Source organism: Lepus europaeus, chromosome 5 (genome assembly GCF_033115175.1).
Source record: "Lepus europaeus isolate LE1 chromosome 5, mLepTim1.pri, whole genome shotgun sequence".
Classification (NCBI taxonomy): domain Eukaryota; kingdom Metazoa; phylum Chordata; class Mammalia; order Lagomorpha; family Leporidae; genus Lepus; species Lepus europaeus.
Window position 1 is genome coordinate 25,255,820 of NC_084831.1, and position 19,936 is coordinate 25,275,755.

At 47.6% G+C, this 19,936-nt stretch overlaps 1 non-coding gene across 1 annotated transcript; it reads right to left on the minus strand.

Annotated features, from left to right (window-relative positions):
* Positions 1–18,079: 18,079 nt before the first annotated feature.
* LOC133761294 (small nucleolar RNA SNORD30) lies at positions 18,080–18,148 on the minus strand. Its single transcript, XR_009866097.1, has one exon. It is a non-coding gene; the product is annotated as a small nucleolar RNA SNORD30 (small nucleolar RNA).
* Positions 18,149–19,936: the final 1,788 nt, after the last annotated feature.

Genomic DNA, 19,936 nt, shown 5'->3' on the forward strand with positions numbered 1-19,936 from the left:
GGGGAGCTGGAGAATGGACAGTGAGAGCCCAGGTCAGAGAGGATGGCTGTAGAGCATTCCAACACTCGGGTGTGAGAGGACACATAACTCTTCCCAAAGGGCACACACCGCCCAGACGTTTCACTCCAGAATGCCTGTGGATGGCAAAGCCACAGACAAAGAGCTGTCTGCCATCCTCAGCCATTGGGGAAACGCAGGTGCAAACGGTGATGAGCTGTCCTCTGCCCTTGTGACCACGTCGGAGCCCTCACCGCGCTGGTGAGGATGCGCGGCCACTTCACCTCTCTCGCCCTGCTGACAAGAATGTGAAGCGCACAGCTCTTTGTGGAAAACAGTTTGACAGCTTCTTAAAAAGGCTCATGGGGCCAGTGTTGTGTCGCAGAAGGTAAAGTCACCACTTGTGACGCTGGCATCCCACAGAGAGCGCTGGTTCTGCTTCTGATCCGGATCCCTGCTGGCGTGCCGGGGAAAGCAGAAGATGGCCCAGGCACTTGGGCCCCTGCCACCCTTGTGGGTGGCTTGGATGGAGCACTAGGCTCACGCTTCGGTCTGACCCAGCCCAGGCCATTGAGGACATTTGGGGAGTGAACCAGCGGATGGAAGATCCCTTGTCTCTCCTTGTCTTTCTCTGTTACTCTACCTTTCAAATAAATAAATAAATTTTGAAAAAGAAAAATTTCAGGATGTATCTACCGTATAATTCAGCCATTCTACTCCTAGCTACTCAGGATGAATGAAACCGTCTGTTCACACAGAGAGCTGCACACCAAGTTCCTTGCTGCTTTATTTATGAGAACTGAAATTTACTTAGAAACAACTCAAATGTCCCAAATCAACAGGTGAATGGCTAGACAAACTGTGGCATGCTCATACAATGGATTACTACTTAGCAATAAAAGGAATAAACTATTTAGATGCATAACTTGGCTGAAATCTCAAAATAATTGTACTGAGTGAAAGAAACAACAAAGCAGCCATATATACTCATATAAGATCCTAGAATGTGAAACTAGTATTTAGTGACTGCAAGATTGGTGGTCTCTCTGGATGGTGTGGGGTAAGGGGTGGAGGGAAGGAGAAATTACAGAGTGACTAGGAAGCCTTGGGGGCACCAATGTTCATTGTCTTAACTGTGGTGATGATTACAGGAGAATTTAAGTGAGGGGACTCTAGAATATTTATGGAAGTAGGAATTGGGGCAGGCATTTGGACTAGCAAGTAAGCCACTGGTTAAGATGCCCGTATCCCGCTGTGGCCTGGTGTGCTAAGCCTCCACCTGTGGCGCCAGCAACCCATATGGGCACCAGTTCAAGTCCCACCGGTTCCCTGCTAATAGCCTGGGAAAGCAGTAGAAGAGGGTCCAAGTGCTTGGGCCCCTGCATATGTGTGGGAGACCTGGAAGAAGCTCCTGGTTCCTGGCTTTGGATCAGCTCAGTTCCAGCCATTGGCAGCTACTTGGGGAGTGAACCAGAGAATGGATGACCTCTCTCCCCTCTCTGTCTGTAACTCTACCTCTCAAATAAATACAATCTTAAAAAAAAAAGTGCCCGTATCCCAGATGAGAGTCCCTGGGTTCAAGTCCCGGCTCCCCTCCTGACTCCAGCTCCCTGCCAGCGCAGACCTCGGGGGGCAGCAATGGCTGGGGCAGCTGGGTCCCTGCCACTCACGGGGGAGACCTGGTGGGAGTTCCTGGCTCCCAGATTTGGCCTCAGGCCAGCCTGGCCATTGAGGGCATTTGAACAGTGAAACGATGCACCGAAGTTCTCTCTCAAATTAAAAAAAAAAAAAAATTGAACTCACCAAAGAGAAAGTAAAAATGGAATTAGAGAATTCAAAGAAAGTTTATTTTGTTGCAAAAAAAAAAAAAAAAAACCTGATACCTAGGCTTACTTTTTCACAATAAGCATTTTTGCATGAGTGAAGACCCCTTGCAGGTAATGGACTTCAATTTTTTTTTTTTGCACCAAATAATCTTATCTTTCAATTCCATTTTCTGTGAGATTTGGAAGCTCCCTCACGTGTTTGTCAAAGCTGTTCGCTTGCATTGTGTGCGGCTCATTGTCAGCTGCACTGGGAGGGAAGTGTGGCCAGCAGGAAGTAAGGGGGGTGTGGAGACCCACAGCGACCACCGCATCGCAACGAGAAGGGGTCAGTGCAGTCATGGTGAGAATTTTTATTTTTGGAGGTTTTAAAGTATGATGCGATGAAAACACCTTATTTTGTATATTTGGGACAAGTCTGGGGATTTTATTCTATTCTAGGTTTAAGTGTGCCCGGTGTGTACTTAACCTCCATGCTGGCTGAGGGACCAAAGGGAATGGGTTAAGAAAATAGTCAACCCAAAAGTTGGGAAATAAGAGAAAGGAAGCCAAGGAAAAGCACAGTAAATGGAAAGACCCAGAGTTGAATGCTCCTGGACTCCACGGGGAGGCAGGTAGGGTTGGTTTAACACAGCCCCTTAGAAATCCCTATGGGAGCCCAGGAAGGCTTCCTGGAGGAGGGAAAATTTGTTTCAGATGTTTTTGAGAAACAGGCTGAAGTTGCCCACACAGAGCAGGCAGGGCTACAGTAATAACTGAGGGCCGCGTGAGCCACTGCAGAGAGGTAAACAGACGTGGCAGCATCAGCACATAGGATGCCACCCCAGTGCCGCTGGCAGGGGCCAGTTGGCAGGAGGCTGCACATGCAGGTTGGGGCTGCACCACCCAAGGCCGTGAGTGAGGGCCATGGACAGTCATTCCAGCAGAGGCGACATGGTGAGAGTTGTCACAGATCCCTGTATGGTAGCGTAGCGAGTGGACAGTGGAGCAGGGAGGGGGTGAGGAAGGCCGAGAGGGGCAAGAGGAGCCATTACTCCCCGATAACTGAGCTGCGTGCTCAGCGTCAGAGACAGATGCTCTGAGGAGCCCAGACCGGCGGGCTCGGCAGAGGCGGCTGTGGGGGGAGAGCTGCGCGGTCTCACAGCAGGTGTCTGGGGAAACACAGCTGCGTGGAGGCGACCCACCTGCCCACCTCCGGATCCACCCTAGCAAGCGAGAGCGGCAGGGAAAGAGCCCGGCCTTGGGGTCTGGCTCACCGTGTGTCCTGGCGTGAGCTTGCTGTGTGACCTCGGCCAAGTCCCTCGCTGCGTCTGGACCGTCTGCTCTACCACTCTCTCCTCCAAGGGAGCCCGCGAGAAGACCAGGCCCTTCCTTCTCTGGGGGCCCCGGCCTCACTGCAGTAATGTCACCTTAGCTCGGCAACCCCAGCCCCACGTCTCTGTGCCCCCGAGTGGCCCAGGCCACAAGTGTGCCTTCCTAGTAGGACCACCCCATCCCCACCACTGGGCTCCACAACCCCAGGAAGCAGGGCCCTCTGCTTTCTTTTCCCAAAAAGAAATATAGCTTCATTGCTTTCACACTAAAAATAATGTGGGCTCAATGTTAAAAAATGTGAACTATAAGAAAAGTATGCATATGAAGGAGAAAGTAAAATTCAAATGAAATTCTATTACACGCAGTAACCTCCATTAAGATTTTGTAAGTCTTCCAGATAACTCATTACACACACATGCACACACATATTTCAAATACTCTTCTTCTTCTTCTTTTTTTTTAAAAAGATCTATTTATTTATTTAAGAGGGAAAGACAGAGGGGCCTTCCATCTATTTGTTTACTTGGCTACAGTAGCCAGAGCTGGGCCGATCAGAAGTCAGGAGCCAGGAGTTTCTTCCATGTCTCCCACATGGGTGCTGGGGCCCAAGCACATGGGCCATCTTCTACTGCTTTCCCAGGCCATTAACAGAGAGCTGGATCGGAAGAGGAGCAGCCAGGACAGGAACCCTCACCCATGTGGGATGCCGGCGCCGCAGGTGGAGGCTTAACCTACTACAACACAGCGCCGGCCCCTTCAAATACCCTTACACACAAGTTCATATAAACTGGATTATAGTGTTTTGACTAGCGTGCAATCTAAGTTTTTCACTCAATAACATATCCTGAGGATCTGTGTGCCTTGTGTTATTTCTAAACATTTATTTTGATTACATAGTTACATGCAACTTACATGAAGATATAAACTCATCAGCATTAGCATGAGTAGATCCCAGCTTTTTCTTTATGATTTGGTTTTTAATAGATTAATTTATCTGAGAGGCAGACAGAGAGAGCTCCAGTCTGCTGATTCACTCACTGAATGCCTACAACAGCTGGGGCTGGGGCAGAAGCCGGGGGGGGGGGGAGGGGGGTTGGGAGCTCAACTCCCACGTGGGTGGCAGGGACCCAAGTACTTGAGCCATCATTGCTGCCTCCTGGGGTCTGCACCAGCTGGAAGCGGGAGCCAGGAGCCGAAGCTGGATACTGAACCCAGGTACTCTGATGTGGGACTCATGCGTGCTACCTGGCAGGCAAAATGCTGGCCCTTCATTCTATTTTTATTATTGATTCCCTATTTGCTTCCCTAAAGGGATGGGCCATAAACACGGCTTCAGTGGAACATCTGTAAGCATAAATCATTTCGTGCTTTGGGGACAAATTTCTAGACTTGAAATTGTTGGGTCTAATATATAAATATTAGAATAATTTTTAAAAATGTATTTATTTATTTATTTGAAAGGCAGAGTTACGAGAGAGAGAGAGAGAGAGAGAGAGAGAGAGAGAGATCTATCTGCTGATCTGCTGGTTCACTCCCCAAATGCTCGTGATGTCTGGGGCTGGGCCAGGCTGAAGCCAGGAGCCAGGAGCTTCTTCCGGATCTCCCACATGGGTGCAAGGGCCCAAGGACTTGGGTCATCTAACACTACTTTCCCAGGCATGTTAGCAGGCAGCTGGATCTGAAGCGGAGCAGCCGGGATGCAAACAGGTGCCACTATAGGATGGCAGCTTTACCCATTATGCCACAGCACCAACTCTGAAAAGTTTCATGTTGCCCAAGTACCCCACCAAAAGTTGGTACCAGTTCTCACTTTACTCGATACATAAGTGCCCATTTCCCAACACCTTTTCTAAAAGAAGGCATTAACGGATTGTAACCTAACAGGTGAAAACGGCATCTTGTCATTTTTATTGTCGTTTGGTGAGTAGTGAAATTGATCATCTGCCATTTGGCTGTTGGAGCATTAGTGACATGGCCTGCTAATGCTCTTGTCTATTGTTATGTGGGATACATTTGCTGTATTGCTAATTGCTTTTTGAGAGCTTGTCGCATGTTAAGGGTTTGATCTTAGCTGGTATGCGTTCACCGGAGTCGAGCAATGCGGTCCCCTGTGAAGTCCCAGGAGACTGGAGCAGTTCTGCCTCTGGTCAGCGGAGGGCAGCAGTGGGCAAGGTTCACTTCCAGGCCAGATGGGTGCCTGGGAGCTGGATATGCCTACAGACACACACACACACACACACAGACACATGCACACAGAACATTCCACAGGGCTTCTTGGGGAACCAGTTGCTCCACTGCCTCTTCAGGGCCCCCATACGGGTTACCTCCCCCCTAGTCCCGGGGGAAATTCCAACCAGTAACCGAGAACCCCTCTGAAGTCAGTCACCTCCCAGTTGCGAGCTGGCTGTGACCTCCGTGACCTACCACCTCTCTTTCTTCGTCTGTAAAATGGGCCCAGTGCGGTGGAGGTGGAGTGTGCTGAGCAAAGTTGTTGGGGTGCTCCGTGAGTGTGTACCCTGAGCTGGAGCCCACGCAGCCGCCTCCCCGACCTCCCCCACGTCCACTCGCTGCCTGAGCGGGAGAAGTTTTGGCTCCTGCTGTCTCTGCTGGGTGTTCTCCTTGCCAAGGAAGACTCTTCCTTTGGGTTGTATAGGGGGAGATGGCAGAGGAGGAGGCCAGTGAGGATGGAACCAGGTCATGGGGGTGGGCGGGGGCGGGGGAGAGAAGCTGTTCCTGGGCGGGACAGGCTGGCACCTGGAGACCTGTGGGAGGCTGGGGTGGGGGCTCCCGGTCTCCTACCTGAAGGACAGGGTGGACAGCAGGGGAGGTGCCACTTTGCCATAGAGCGGGTGAGCTCTGCCTGCGTTGGGCTGGGTTGGAAGCGCTAGAAGGAATTCCAGATCCTCCCAGCAATGGAAAGTCACGTGGTCCTCATAGCCAGACCACCTCTCCTCCCCACCCCACCTCCTGCCTCTCCCCCCTCCCCCCTGCAAGCCTGGGTCCCTGTGTGCTCAGGGGTCGGAGCTGCTCTCCACTAACACAGGTTCAGGAAGGGTACTGGCTCCCCCTACCCCCTCTTTGGCCCTCCGCTTGCTCCCCCAACTCCCCTTGGATCCCAGGGCACAAAGGGAGCCCCTTTCCACCATTGGGGCCCCCTCCCTTATGGGGGGGCGGGGGCGGGGAGGAGCAGAGCCCAAGGGGCCCCAGCTCAGGAGGGCAAACCGGAAAAATGACTTTCTGATGGGCACGACTCTGGCCTGGGGGCGGATGACTCACCAGAGACAGCAGAGGGTGAGGGCAGTGGAGCAGGAGACTGGAGGCTGGGGCGCAGGTCCCTGAGCGGGAGATGTAGAGGCGCAGGCCCCTGAGTGGTGGGCCCGAGTGGGCAGGTGGGAGGTCGTGACAGCCTGGCGTCCGCCATAGGCAGGGGCCTGTTTCTGAGTTTCCCTCGGCCTGCAGCCTGGGCCCAGGGCTGAGGTCAGGTTGGCGACTTTGGTGACTGTCAGAGGCGCAGCCCGGCAGAGGGCTGGCTGGCCGTGAGCGGGGCCTCCCCCGGCCCTGACCCGCCTCGTGCTCCTCTCCATGGACGCTCAGAAGTCAGCCCCCTGTGCAGGTCCCATGGGGCTGAGCCTTCCCCCGACCCCTACTGTGTCTCACACCCGGAGTCCTGGGAGCCACGATCAAGGTGAAGAAGCCAGAAGTGGGGGGACCACCCACCATGAAGCCACTCTGGCCCGGGCATTCCTCGTGCTGCTGAGGGGTCTGGGCAAGTCCCCTCTGGGGGTTTCAAGAGGAAGAAAGGAATGACACTGGTTAGAGAACCCCCTCCAGGCGGACAGCAGGAGCTGCGGCTCTGTGGGGCGTGGTGAAGCTGGGACAACCCCGGCCTGTGTGTAAATGGGAGTGGCGCTGGCAGGGAGCGGGAAGACCTCCTGTCACCCCTGCACACACACACACACACCCGTTCTGGGCTAGGCTGTGGGTGGTGGGTGTGGCTTCCAGAATCTTATCAATCCCAAAGGAATGTAGGCGGCTTCAGCAAACCCCAGCCTCTGGCGGAGGAGTGGGTACAGGCCAGAGCGTGTCCTGGTTGTGGGTGGGGAGCCTGGCAGTCCTGGGGTGGGACTGGCCAGGAAGTGGCACAGCAGGCATCACACACACCTGCCCCTCCCCCCACTCCAGTTGGCTTTTCCTTCCTGCCAGGATCCCAGATGCCAGCTCCCCACACCTTCCTCCAAGGTCACACCTATCGGAGTCATACAACCTTTGTTAGCACAGGGGCTTACATGGTGCCAGGCAGTTTTGTTTATGAGCGAGAGATCTTGGTTTGCTGGTTCTCTCTCTAAATGCCTGCATTAGTGGGGGCTGGGCCAGGAGCCAGGAGCCAGGAGCCAGGAATTCAATCTGGTTCTCCCACAGGGGTGTCAGGGGCCCACCTTCTTGAGCTGTCACCTGCTGGGAGGCTTCTTGTGTATCAGAAAGAAGCTGGAATCCAGAGCAAAACTAGAACTTGAACCTGGGCACTGGAACACAGGATGTAGACACCCAAGGAGAGTCTTAGCTGCTGTGCTAAACTCCCACGCCAGACGTTTTTCAGTAGTATGTTATTTAATCCTCATGCCCACCCCCAATTCTCTCTCGTGCTCTCTCTATATATGTGTATATATATATATATACATATATGATTTATTTTATTTATTTGAAAGAGTTACAGAATGAGGTCAAGCCAGAGAGAGAGAAAGGTCTTCCATCCTTTGCTGGTTCACTCCCCAAATGGCTGTAATGGCTGGAGCTGGGCCAATCTGAAACCAGGAGCCAGGAGCTTCTTTTGGGTCTCCCACGTGGGTGCAGGGGCCCAAGGACTTGGGTCATCCTCCACTGCTTTCCCAGGCCACAGCAGAGAGATGGATCGGAAGTAGAGCAGCCGGGACTCAAACTGGTGCCCATATGGGATGCCGGTACTGCAGGTGGCGGCTTTACCTGCTACACCACAGCGTTGGTCTTTCTTCCATTGGTTCACTCCCCAAATGGCCGCAATGGTTGGAGCTGCGCAGATCTAAAGCCAGGAGCCAGATGCTTCTTCCCAGTCTCCCTTGCGGGTACAGGGGCCCAAGGGCTTGGGCCATCTTCTACTGCTTTTCCAGGCCACAGCAGAGAGCTGGATTGGAAGTGGGGCATCTGGGACTGGAACTGGTGCCCATATGGGATGCTGGCGCTGCAGGCGGAGGATTAACCTCCTGTGCTATGACGCTGGCCCCCCTCCTCTCTATATTTTTAAAGTTTTATTTATTTACTTGAGAGAGAGAGAGAGGTCTCATCTGCTGGTTCACTCCCCAAATGCCCACGATGGTCAAGACGGGGTCAGGCTTCCCAGGCTTCCCGTGTGGGTGGCAGGAATCCCATTACTTGGGTTGTCACTGCTCCTTGAGCTGTCACTGCAGCAGAAAACTGGAGTCGGGATCCAGAGTTGGTCATGAAACTCAGATACTTATATGTGGGGCCCGGACATCCTGACCAGTGTCTTAACTGCTTGGCCAAACGCCCACACCTGGTTCTGTGTTTCTAATCACTAGTTTAAACATGGAGGAAAATAAGACTCAGAGAGGTTAAGCAGCTTGTCTAAGGTCAAGCTCCCAGATGTTAGGGCCAAGTACTCACTGGCTGACTCCAAAGCTGGCTCAGTTCTCAGTGCACTCAGCTGGGTGTTCAGAAGAAATAAGACCTGGACTTGCCCGGAAGCTGTGTCCTAGAGGTAGCAGCAGACGGATAGTCTCAGCGCGAGGATGGGGCCGCGGAGCGCGGTGGAGAGGCCCTGGGGTGGCTGCCCTTTCCCTGCAGTCTGCTCTGTGGGTGGGGGCACGGCTGCAGCCACTCAAGGATTCAATCATTCAGCAGAGAAGAAAAAGAAACTGGAGGAGGAAGATGGGAGGGACGGGAGAAGGAAACGGAGAGAGTGAGATAGTGTGTGTCTTCCTGATGGCCATGGCGCCTGAATCCAGCTGTCCATCATTATGTCAGCCAATGACTTCTCATTTTTGCTTAAGCCAGTTTGGCATTTGCAATCCAAAGACACCAAATAAATGCCACTTGCATAGCATGGAAGTAGCTTCAGAATGGAACTCTTAACTTTTATGCCCCAAGCAGCCATACTTCCTCACCTGGATCTTAGGCTCCACCATCCACACAGTTTCTCAAGTTTTTTTTCATTTTTTTAAAGATTTATTTAGTTTTATTTGAAAGTCGCAGTTACACAGAGAGAGGAAAGGCAGAGAGAGAGAGAGAGAGAGAGAGAGAGAGGGAGAGATCTTCTATCTAATGGTTCACTCCCCAGATGGCCGCAATGGCTGGAGCTGCGCTGATCTAAAGCCAGGAGCTTCCTGTGGGTCTTCCACCTGGGTGAGTGGTCCAAGGACTTGGACCATCTTCTACTGCTTTCCCAGGCCATAGCAGAGAGCTGTATCAGAAGTGGAGCAGCCGGGTCTCAAACAGGCACCTGTATGGGATGCTGGCACTGCAGGTGGTGGCTTTACATGCTATGCCACAGCGCTGGCCCCTCAAGTCTTTTTTCTACCCTCTAACACCATATGTAACCTAGCAACAAGCACTGTAAATCCTGTCTCCAAAATTTATCTCAAATTCTCCAATTTCTCCTCATTTGCCTTGCACTCCTGTCCGTGTTGTCACCCTCTCTCACTTGGATTGCCTCAAGTAGTCTCATCACGGGTCTCTCTGCTTTAGTCTTGTTTCCATAGTGATATTTCTGTACACAGAGGCCAAAGTCATCTTTCAAAACCAGGAATCAAATTTTGTCACTCCCTTACATACATTTCTTCAGTATTTCCCACTGCACCTAAAATGAAATCCACGCTTTTTGCCAGGGCTTCCATTTCTTATCTACCTTGTTATGTCATCTTGCCTTCTTTCTATTCCACAAAGCTTCCAAGCTCATGTCTGCCCCAGGACACTTACATTTGCTGTAGAATCTGTATCCTCACATGACTGTCTTCTCACCAATCAGATCGGGTCTCTGGTGTCACCTCTTCTAGACGCTTTCTTTGAGTACCTTAATATCCATTTATCACTCCCTCCCCAAATCACTCTGTTCTGTCACCCTTCACTTTACTTCCTTCATAGAACTTTCCACAGCTTGTAATTTTGAGTGAATCAGAAACAGACTAGGCATCACAAAGATTGGAAACTAGCTTTGGACTAAGCTCAGGCCCTAATTGCATTAACATGATCTGCCTATACTCCTTGTCAAAAGAAAATGTATGCCCTGTGTTGAGGAAGGGAACATGATTCAGAGCTTCAAATTATCTCTACATCTTAATATTCAGCGTCAAAACTTAGTTAAAATTACTAAGCATGTAAAGACACATGAATTGGTAAAAATAGCAAGAGGAAAAATGTGTAATAGGAACAGACCCACAAGGCCGGTGCGTGGCTCAACAGGCTAATCCTCTGCCTAGCGGCACTGGCACACCAGGTTCTAGTCCCGGTTGGGGTGCCGGATTCTGTCCCTGTTGCCCCTCTTCCAAGCCAGCTCTCTGCTGTGGCCAGGGAGTGCAGTGGAGGATGGCCCAAATGCTTGGGCCCTGCACCCCATGGGAGATCAGGAGAAGCACCTGGCTCCTGCCTTCGGATCAGTGTGTTGCACCAGTCGCAGCACGCCAGCCGCGGCGGCCATTGGAGGGTGAACCAACGGCAAAGGAAGACCTTTCTCTGTGTCTCTCTCTCTCACTGTCCACTCTGCCTGTCAAAGATAAAAAAAAATGAAACAGACCCACAGATATTGACATTATCAGACTTCTAAAAAACAGTACTTAGTACAAAAAATTTTAAATAAAATCATGGGAAATGTCAGCAGGGAACTCAAAACTACAAAAATTGTAAAAGAAATTGTAGAACTAAAAAAAAAATTGAAATTAGGAACTCAACAGATGAGTGTGATAACAGGTTGGACATAGCTGGAAAGAGAATTAGTGGACTGGAAATCAGCCAAAAGAAAAGTCCAGACAAGAGAAAGGAGAGATGAGAGAATTAGAAATACAGAAAAGAATGAGACAACTGGAACAGAGTGGAAATGTCTAAATTGTGTGTAGTCAAAGACTCAACTCAAAGGAAAGAAAGATTAGAGCAGATGTGGAATTTCAGAGATGATGGTTGATAATTTCCAAAACTGAAGATATCAGGACATGAGATTCATGAAGAACTATGAACTCCAGATAGAATGAATACAAAGAAGACCATGTTCAGGCACATGATGGTGAAAATTCTGAAAACCAGAGACTATGAGAAAATCTTAGAAACAACTAGAGGGGGGCCAGCACTGTGGCACAGTGGGTTAACGCCCTGGCCTGAAGCCACCTTCTGGGTGCCAGTCCTAGTCCTGGCTGCTCCACTTCTGATCCATCTCTCTGCTATGGCCTGGGATAGCAGTAGAAGATGACCCAAGTCCTTGGGCCCCTGTACCCGTGTGGGAGACCCAGAAGAACTCCTGGCTCCTGGCTTTGGATCGGTGCAGCTCCAGCTGTTGCGGCCAACTGGGGAGTGAACCAGTGGATGGAAGACTCTCTCTCTCTGCCTCTCCTCTCTATGTGTAACTCTGATTCTCAAATAAAAAAATAAATAAATCTTAAAAAAAAAAAAAAAGAAACAACTAGAGGAGTCTACACTAGGGAATACAACAGACTTCTCCACAGAAACCATGGATGCCAGAAGACAATGGGATACATGTTAACTTGAAATTCCCAAAAGAAAATGTAAACCATCTAGAATTCTATATCCATTATTGCTGTGACCTCATCTTCCTCTACTTTCCCCTTCACCCATTCATCAGTGGCCCTGGCTGATTGTTAGTCCTATACATTCCAGTCATGTGTACAACATTCGGTCTTTGTACAGTTTCCTCTACCTGACTCGCTTTTCTCTCAGATATTCATCAGGTTGCTGCCCTCCTTACTTTCTTTTTTGGGGGTAAGATTTATTTGCTTATTTATTTTAAAGAGAGGAGGAGAGAGAGAAAGAGAGAGAGAGAGAGAGAGAGAGAGAGAGAGAGAGGTCTTCCATCTACTGGTTCACTCCCCAAATAGCCACAACAGCTGGGGCTAGGCCAGGCCAAAGCCAGGAGCCAGGAGCTTCTTCTGGGTCTCCTACATAGGTGCAGAGGCCCAAGGACTTGGGCCATCTTCTACTGCTTTCCCAGGCCATTAGCAGGGAGCTGGATCAGAAGTGGAGCAGCTGGGAATTGAACTGACACCCATATGGGATGCCAGCACTGTAGATGGCAGCTTAACCCACTGCACCATAGCACCAGCCCCTCCTTATCACTTTCAAGGCTTTTCTCAAATGTCACTATTTCTATGAGTGACTTCCCTATAAAACCATGATGCACTTTCTCCATCTGGCAATCCCCATCCCCCTTTCATAAATTATTTTCTCTGTATGTCATTAATTTCTGATATATTATGTGTCTTTCTTATCTATGTTTGTTTTTGTTGCCATCTCTCTTTTTTTAAAGAGTTTTATTTTATGCATTTTTTTAAACTTTTATTTAATGAATATAAATTTCCAGTGTACAGCTTATGGATTACAATGGCTTCCCCCCCCCCATAACTTCCCTCCCACCCGCAACCCTCCCCCCTCCCGCTCCCTCTCCCCTTCCATTTGCATCAAGATTCATTTTCAATTCTCTTTATATACAGAAGATCAATTTAGTATAAAGATTTCAAAAGTTTGCACCCACACAGAAACACAAAGTGAAACATACTGTTTGAGTACTAGTCATAGCATTAAATCACAATGTACAGCACATTAAGGACAGAGATCCCACATGAGGAGCAAGTGCACAGTGGCTCCTGTTGTTGACCCAACACATTGACACTCTAGTTTATGGCGCCAGTAACCATCCTAGGCTGTCGTCATGAGTTGCCAAGGCTATGGAAGCCTTCCACGTTTGCCGACTCTGATCATATTTAGACAAGGTCATAAAAGACAGAGTGAGGATAGTAACCAATGATCCTAAGAGTGGCATTTACCAGGTTTGAACAATTATACAGCATTAAGTGGGGAAGAGGACCATCAGTACACACAGGTTGGGAGTAGAGCCATTGGTGGTAGAGTAGAGGTTATGATTACAAAGGAATGAGGCCCAAGTGCACTAGACAGGGTCTAGAACAAAGGACAGAGTCATTATTAGAGGAGCTAAGAAAGGTGCTGTCTAAGCTACAAGTAATTTTTCTGATTGAGAGGCAAATAGAACCTGATAGAAGGGGCTTGATAATAATCTGGTGGGCTTTAGGCCTTGTAAATTCAGAGGCCCAGACCTATTTATCTCTTCACATGGGGTATATCCTAAGGGAGGTGTGAACCTCCTAGGGGAAGGCACTCTGTTGACTTTCATTACTTGGCTGGCCTGGGAGGAGAGCTGGCCAGGTAAAGGCAGGGGGCATCTCTACCAAGAAATTTACAGTTCTGCCTGCAATGTTGCTGACCCTACTTGGCTGTCCCCTCAGCTGCAGTGGTCACTTTGGAAGTTGGGCTGAGTGAAGGGCTTTTCAGCTTAGAGCCAATAAGATCTGTGGCTCTGACCTGGGCATCCTTCGACTCCAGGGCAGGTCCATTTCCAGTGATCCAACTCTTGGCAGAGCTGCCAGGGCTCTTCACAAGCTGACTTCTGCTGAAGCCCAGGCTTACCACATTGAAAGCCACTGCAGTGGACTGGCCTGTTGGGTCTGCTTGAGGGCAGATCACTGTACAGATCAGCCATTAATAGGCCTGCCACCCATTGCTTCTGATGCCTAGCTTTCTTTTCCTCCTGGTTTGTGTTAAAGCAGACCAGAGGATGCAAGTCAAGGAAGTGCCCGTTTCCCATCTCTAAACTTCGGTGGTCTGAACTACAAGTCTATAGTCACAGGCATGCTCTGTAGTAGTTTTTCTAAGGTAGGCAATGCCCATGAGGAAAATTATATTCTCACTTTAAAACTTTCTTTCCCTTTGGTCTGAAAGGGAGGTTTTTTCTACTTACTGTATACTTCGCTGATGGCGAAGTGAATCTAGCTATGAGATTATTATTTGAGTTCTTATTTTGGCTATGCTATTGCAGAAAAATGTTAGCCATCTCTTTTATAAGGTCTAAAGATTAAATTGTGCATCCTACAGATTCCTTCATAATAGAATTAGTTTCCTACCTTGAAGAGAATAGAGAAATGAAAGAACAAGTTTGGCTTAGAATAGAGAAATGAGTGAGCAAGTCCTAGATCGCTTGCTGACAATAGCAATATCACATGAATACTTAGCAAACCATTTCAACCATTAGATAACAACTTAAGAAAACATTTACCAGAAGGTCCAATGCCTTCTATAAATTTTAAGAATCATGTATTTGAAAACACCTCTTAAATATCTAACATGGTGTAGTTTGTTTAGCCAGTAAACTTAAGCACAACCATCTAAAATGTTTTTAGTTTCTTTCTACCAACAAGTCTAAAACATATGATACACAGATTCAGGTCCCACAAATTAAAATGTATCTTTGATTGATTTTAGCAGCTTAAATTTATGGACAATCTTATCTATAAGCCATTTAAAATAAAACTCTTAATAAAATTTCCCCATGTGGACATACAATATGTACACACATATAATATAGCATAATAGACCAATATAGCAATTTTAATAATAGCTTTTAAAATCTTTAACTCTTTTTGTAGATTGCCAATTGATTTGAATTGCTTTTTCTTTTTAGTAACCTCAGTTAACCATACTTTCTCTCAGTTGGTACTGTTAATACATTATTGGCTTCATCTGTTTACAGAGCCATCCCAAAGTACTGAATACAATAAAAGTGGCTGGAAAAAGTCCATAGGGACCTATAGGAGGACAGCTAAACACAGAACCAACAACGCTTTAGTTTTATGAGCAGCAGATCATATATAACTGTGGATGACAAAAGACTTTAAGTCGCCATGTTTAAAATTATAAACTCATCAACCAACAAGAGGCACTTGCTTACTTCACAGTATTTTTGAAAGCACCTGTAGGATTTTACAAGTATTTAACCCTTTAAGCCTCTGGGGCTTTCTCATTAAGATAACTATCATGTCTAGTAACACAAGATCATTAGACTTTTTAATTCTCAAACATTTGTATTAATAGCATTTTCCATTATAGAAACTTAAAGTCTGGTACCACATCACATCTTGACAGTACTTCTAATATACTCCAAATAGACTGATTAGTTGGTGTCTCTATAAGATGAGAGACATAGGTCCTTTGATTTTTTCAGTTGGGCCCAAACTGGAAAAACCAAAGTCCAGGATTTACTGGAAATTTTAGAGACCAGATTGTTTGAAACTTTGATTTTTTGAATGCCTGTCAAGAATGCCAAGAAGGCTCAAAATCCAAAATATCTGGTTGAAATAAGATTTCTTAAAATCATGACTTAACATAGACCAAATTTGATCATTGTTACAAGGTGATTATTCAAATTTTTGAAAAAAGCACATATTTAAATAACCCATAGCTCTTAATAAAAATTCAGCTGTTTTTGAACAATTAGAATTTAACAGACATCAAGAGAACATAATAGATTACTTTAACACATTGCTTTAACAGAGCTTCAGAGTTTAATTCTATGTCAAAGAGAAATTGAGCTTCCTGTGATCTTTTGCTGTGAGGTTTCCTTCCTTTACCTTCTTTCATATTGGTGACCATGTTTCTGTGTTTCTGTGTGTAAGACATCTTTAAGCATCTTTTGCAGGGCAGGATGAGTGGCAACAAATTCTTTCAGTTTCTGTTTGCTATGAAAAGTCTTAATTTCACCTTCATTCACAAATGAGAGCTTTGCAGGATATAGTATTCTGGGCTGGCAGTTTTTCTCTCTTAGTACCTGGGCTATGTCTCGCCATTCCCTTCTAGCTTGTAGGGTTTCTGATGAGAAGTCTGCTGTGAGTCTAATTGGAGATCCTCTAAGAGTGATCTGACGTTTCTCTCTTGCACATTTTAGGATCTTTTCTTTATGTTTCACTGTGGTGAGTTTGATTACAACATGTCGTGGTGAGGATCTCTTTTGGTCACGTTTATTAGGGGTTCTATAAGCTTCCTGTACTAGGATGCCTCTGTCCTTCTCCAAACCTGGGAAATTTTCTGCTAGTATCTCACTGAAAATGCCTTCTAATCCTTTCTCCCTCTCCATGCCTTCAGGAACTCCTAGAACCCGAATGTTGGGTTTTTTAATAGTATCCTGTAGATTCCCGACAATATTTTTTAGATTTCTAATTTCTTCTTCTTTTCTTTGGTTTGCCTGTTTCCTTTCCTGTTCTCTGTCTTCTATGTCTGATATTCTCTCTTCTGCTTCGCCCATTCTGTTTTTAAGGCTCTCTAATGTGTTTGTCATTTGATCTATTGAACTCTTCATTTCATTATGATTTCTAGTCACTATCAGAGTTTCTTGTTCCACTAGTTGTTTCATTTCATTTTGATTCCTCCTTAATATTTCACTTTCACGAGAGAGATTTTCTATCTTGTCCATGAAGGATTTCTGTAGTTCAAGAATTTGTTTTTGAGAACTTCTTAATGTTCTTATCAATTTTTTGAGATCCGCTTCTTGCATTTCTTCTATCTCATCATCTTCATAATCTTGAATTGGGGTGTCTTTTTCATTTGGGGGCGTCATAGTTTCTTCCTTGTTCTTGTTAGCTTGGTTTTTGCATTTGTTGTTTGGCATGTTGGAGATATTTGGTTTCTTCACTGTGGTGTTTTTTTCTTGTTACACTATGGCTCTATATGAAGTGGACTGTCTGCTTTCAGTGGAGCCTTAGAGGCTTGAGATGAGTGTGGACTGAGAGCTGTGTTTGGTTCCTCAGGGTTGAGGGTGTGTCAAGGATGACACTCCCAGGTTAGGTGTGGTAAATCTCTCTTTCTTTTTTTGATTTAAAAGGGAAGTAATTCCGCACAACTGAACGTAATTGGAGGTAGTTAGCAGGCTAATGATATACCCACAGGAGCCAGAGATCAGAAGCTCTTTCCCAAGGACCACACAGGGAATCTCTGCTGTCCTCAGTGTGGGCTCCAATTCTCCTGCAGTCTCCCACTGGGTTGCCAAGTTAGATGCTAATCTCCTGTTATTTCACCCCTCCCCACAGAGTCAGGTTTTTCTGCTAGGCTCAGGGCTGGTGCAGACCTGAGGTCGCCCTGCTTATGACGTATGTCCAAAATGGCGCCTGCTCTGTCTTGCTCGCCTGTGAGAGGTGAGCGGAGAGAGAGAAACTTGTGTCCGTATGAGTCACTTTTTTTATTTATTTTTTCTCTCTCTTCTAGTTAGCCTGGTGAACTTTTCCCCACGGAGTTTCAAGCCTCGTTCCCTCTAGCCCCCTCTTTCCGCTTGCCTGCTGGTATCTCGGGCTATGGAGGTTCGGCTCACCTCGCGTTCCAGCGCTGGTGCGTTGAGTCTGCCGCTGGTGTCCCGAACTTGGGCTCCCACGCTCTCCACGCAGGTCCACTGTGAATCACTAGTTCCGGAAGAGTTTCCTCTGCTGTTTCATCCCCTACTCTTCCTTGACCCTGCAGTATCTCCACTTATATTAAACTTTCTCTCCCCCCGGACTAAGTGTGCTTCCTGCCTATTCCGCCATCTTGCCGAATCCCCTTATGCATTTTTTTAAAAAAGGAAAGCAGCTTCATTAGGAAGGCTAAAATGATTGTCTTAAGGATTTGAAAGTTTCATTTTTGAAGTCCTCCAATACTTGGGAGTCCATTTACATGCACCTGTTATTTCTTCAGACTTTTATTTAAGGCTGCTTACCAGTAGCTTCAGTCTGGAATTCAGCTTAGTTTCCCTGTAATCACATCCTGGGCTCCAAGGTGCTGGACCTGAAACAAGAAAGATTGAGCCTGTCACCATTGCTTACACCCCACATTTGTTCTCACAGAAGACACCGTTCCTAGAAGGTCAGATGTCCAAGTCTCAGCAGCAAGCCATCAGCCGAAGGAGATTCCATTAAGTCATCATACATTATTTTATGCATTTGAAAGGCAGAATGATGGGGGAGAGAGAGAGAGAGAGATCGATCTTCTATCTGCTGGTTCACTTCCCAAATGGCTACAATGCTCAGGGCTGAGCCAGGCCAAAACCAGGAGCCAGGAACTCCATCTGGGTTTCCCATGTGGGTGATAGAGGTCCAAGTACTTGGGCCATTTTCCACTGCCTTCCCAGGCACATTATCAGGGAGCTGGATTGGAAACAGGGCAGCTAGGACTTGAACTGGCGTTCTGATATGGGATCCAGTGCTACAGGTGGTGGCTTAACCCACTGTGTCTCTTTTTGCTCTCTTGACTTAAATGTAAGCTGATGACTAAAATTTATTTATTTAAAAAAACAAATTTAAAACAATTCTAGGTGCTTGTGTGAGGAGCATCACTCAGGGCATTTAGGATGTCGTGATGCCGGGAACAAAAGCCCCTTTTCCTTACTTGCTTATCCTTGGTTTGATTTTTCCCTGTATATTTTATTATAAGATAAGATTAATTTTTCTTTTGTAGTGTATGGGATGATAGACAAATAAATGGATACTAATATGTGTTCAAGAATCAATGTTTTGGGGACTGGCGCTGTGGTGTTGCAGATAAAGCCGCCGCATGCTGTACCGGCAACCCATATGGTGCCAGTTTGAGTCCTGGCTGCTCCATTTCTGATCCTGCTCTCCATTATGGCCTGGAAAAGCAGTGGAAGATGGCCCAAGTCCTTAGGTCCCTGTACCCACATAGGAGACCTGGAAGAAGCTCCTGGCTCCTAGCTTTGGATCAGCACAGCTCCAGCCCTTGCAGCCAACTGGGGCATGTCCATCTCTCTCTGACTTTCAAATAAATAAATAAATCTTTTTTTTTAATTTATTTTTTTGACAGGCAGAGTGGACAGTGAGAGAGAGAGAGAGACAGAGAGAAAGGTCTTCCTTTTGCCGTTGGTTCACCCTCCAATGGCCACCGCTGCCGGCGCACTGTGGCCGGCGCACCGCGCTGATCGGATGGCAGGAGCCAGGTGCTTCTCCTGGTCTCCCATGGGGTGCAGGGCCCAAGCATTTGGGCCATCCTCTACTGCACTCCCGGGCCACAGCAGAGAGCTGGCCTGGAAGAGGGGCAACCGGGACAGAATCCAGCGCCCGACCGGGACTAGAACCCAGTGTGCCAGCGCCGCAAGGCGGAGGATTAGCCTAGTGAGCTGCGGCGCTGGCTTAATTAAATCTTTAAAAAAAGAATCAATGTTTTCCATTGCAAGTTATAAGAAATACAGCTACGGGCCAGCATCATAGTGCAGTAGGTTAATTCTCTGCCTATTGTGCCGGCATCCCATATGGGCGCTGGTTCTAGTCCTGGCTGCTCCTCTTCCTGTCCAGCTCTCTCTGTGGCCTGGGAAGGCAGTGGAGGATGGCCCAAGTGCTTGGGCCCCTGCACCCACATGGGAGACTGGGAGGAAACACCTGGCTCCTGGCTTCAGACTGATGCAGTTCTGGCCGTTGCGGCCATTTGGGGAGTGAACCAACGGAAGGAAGACCTTTCTCTCTATCTTTCCCTCTCACTGTCTGTAACTCTACCTCCTAAAAAAATAAATAAAATATTAAAAAAAAAAACACAGCTAGAAGTGACATAAAGAATGAGGACATTTATTATCTCATGTAAGAAATCACCTAGGGGCAAGAGTTGTCTAGTGATGACCTTTGCTGTCCATCTTCACACTCCATCACAGCAAGGAGGTTGATGGAGGTGCAGTTTCACGAGCAGACACAAAAGCATCATACTGGAGAGGG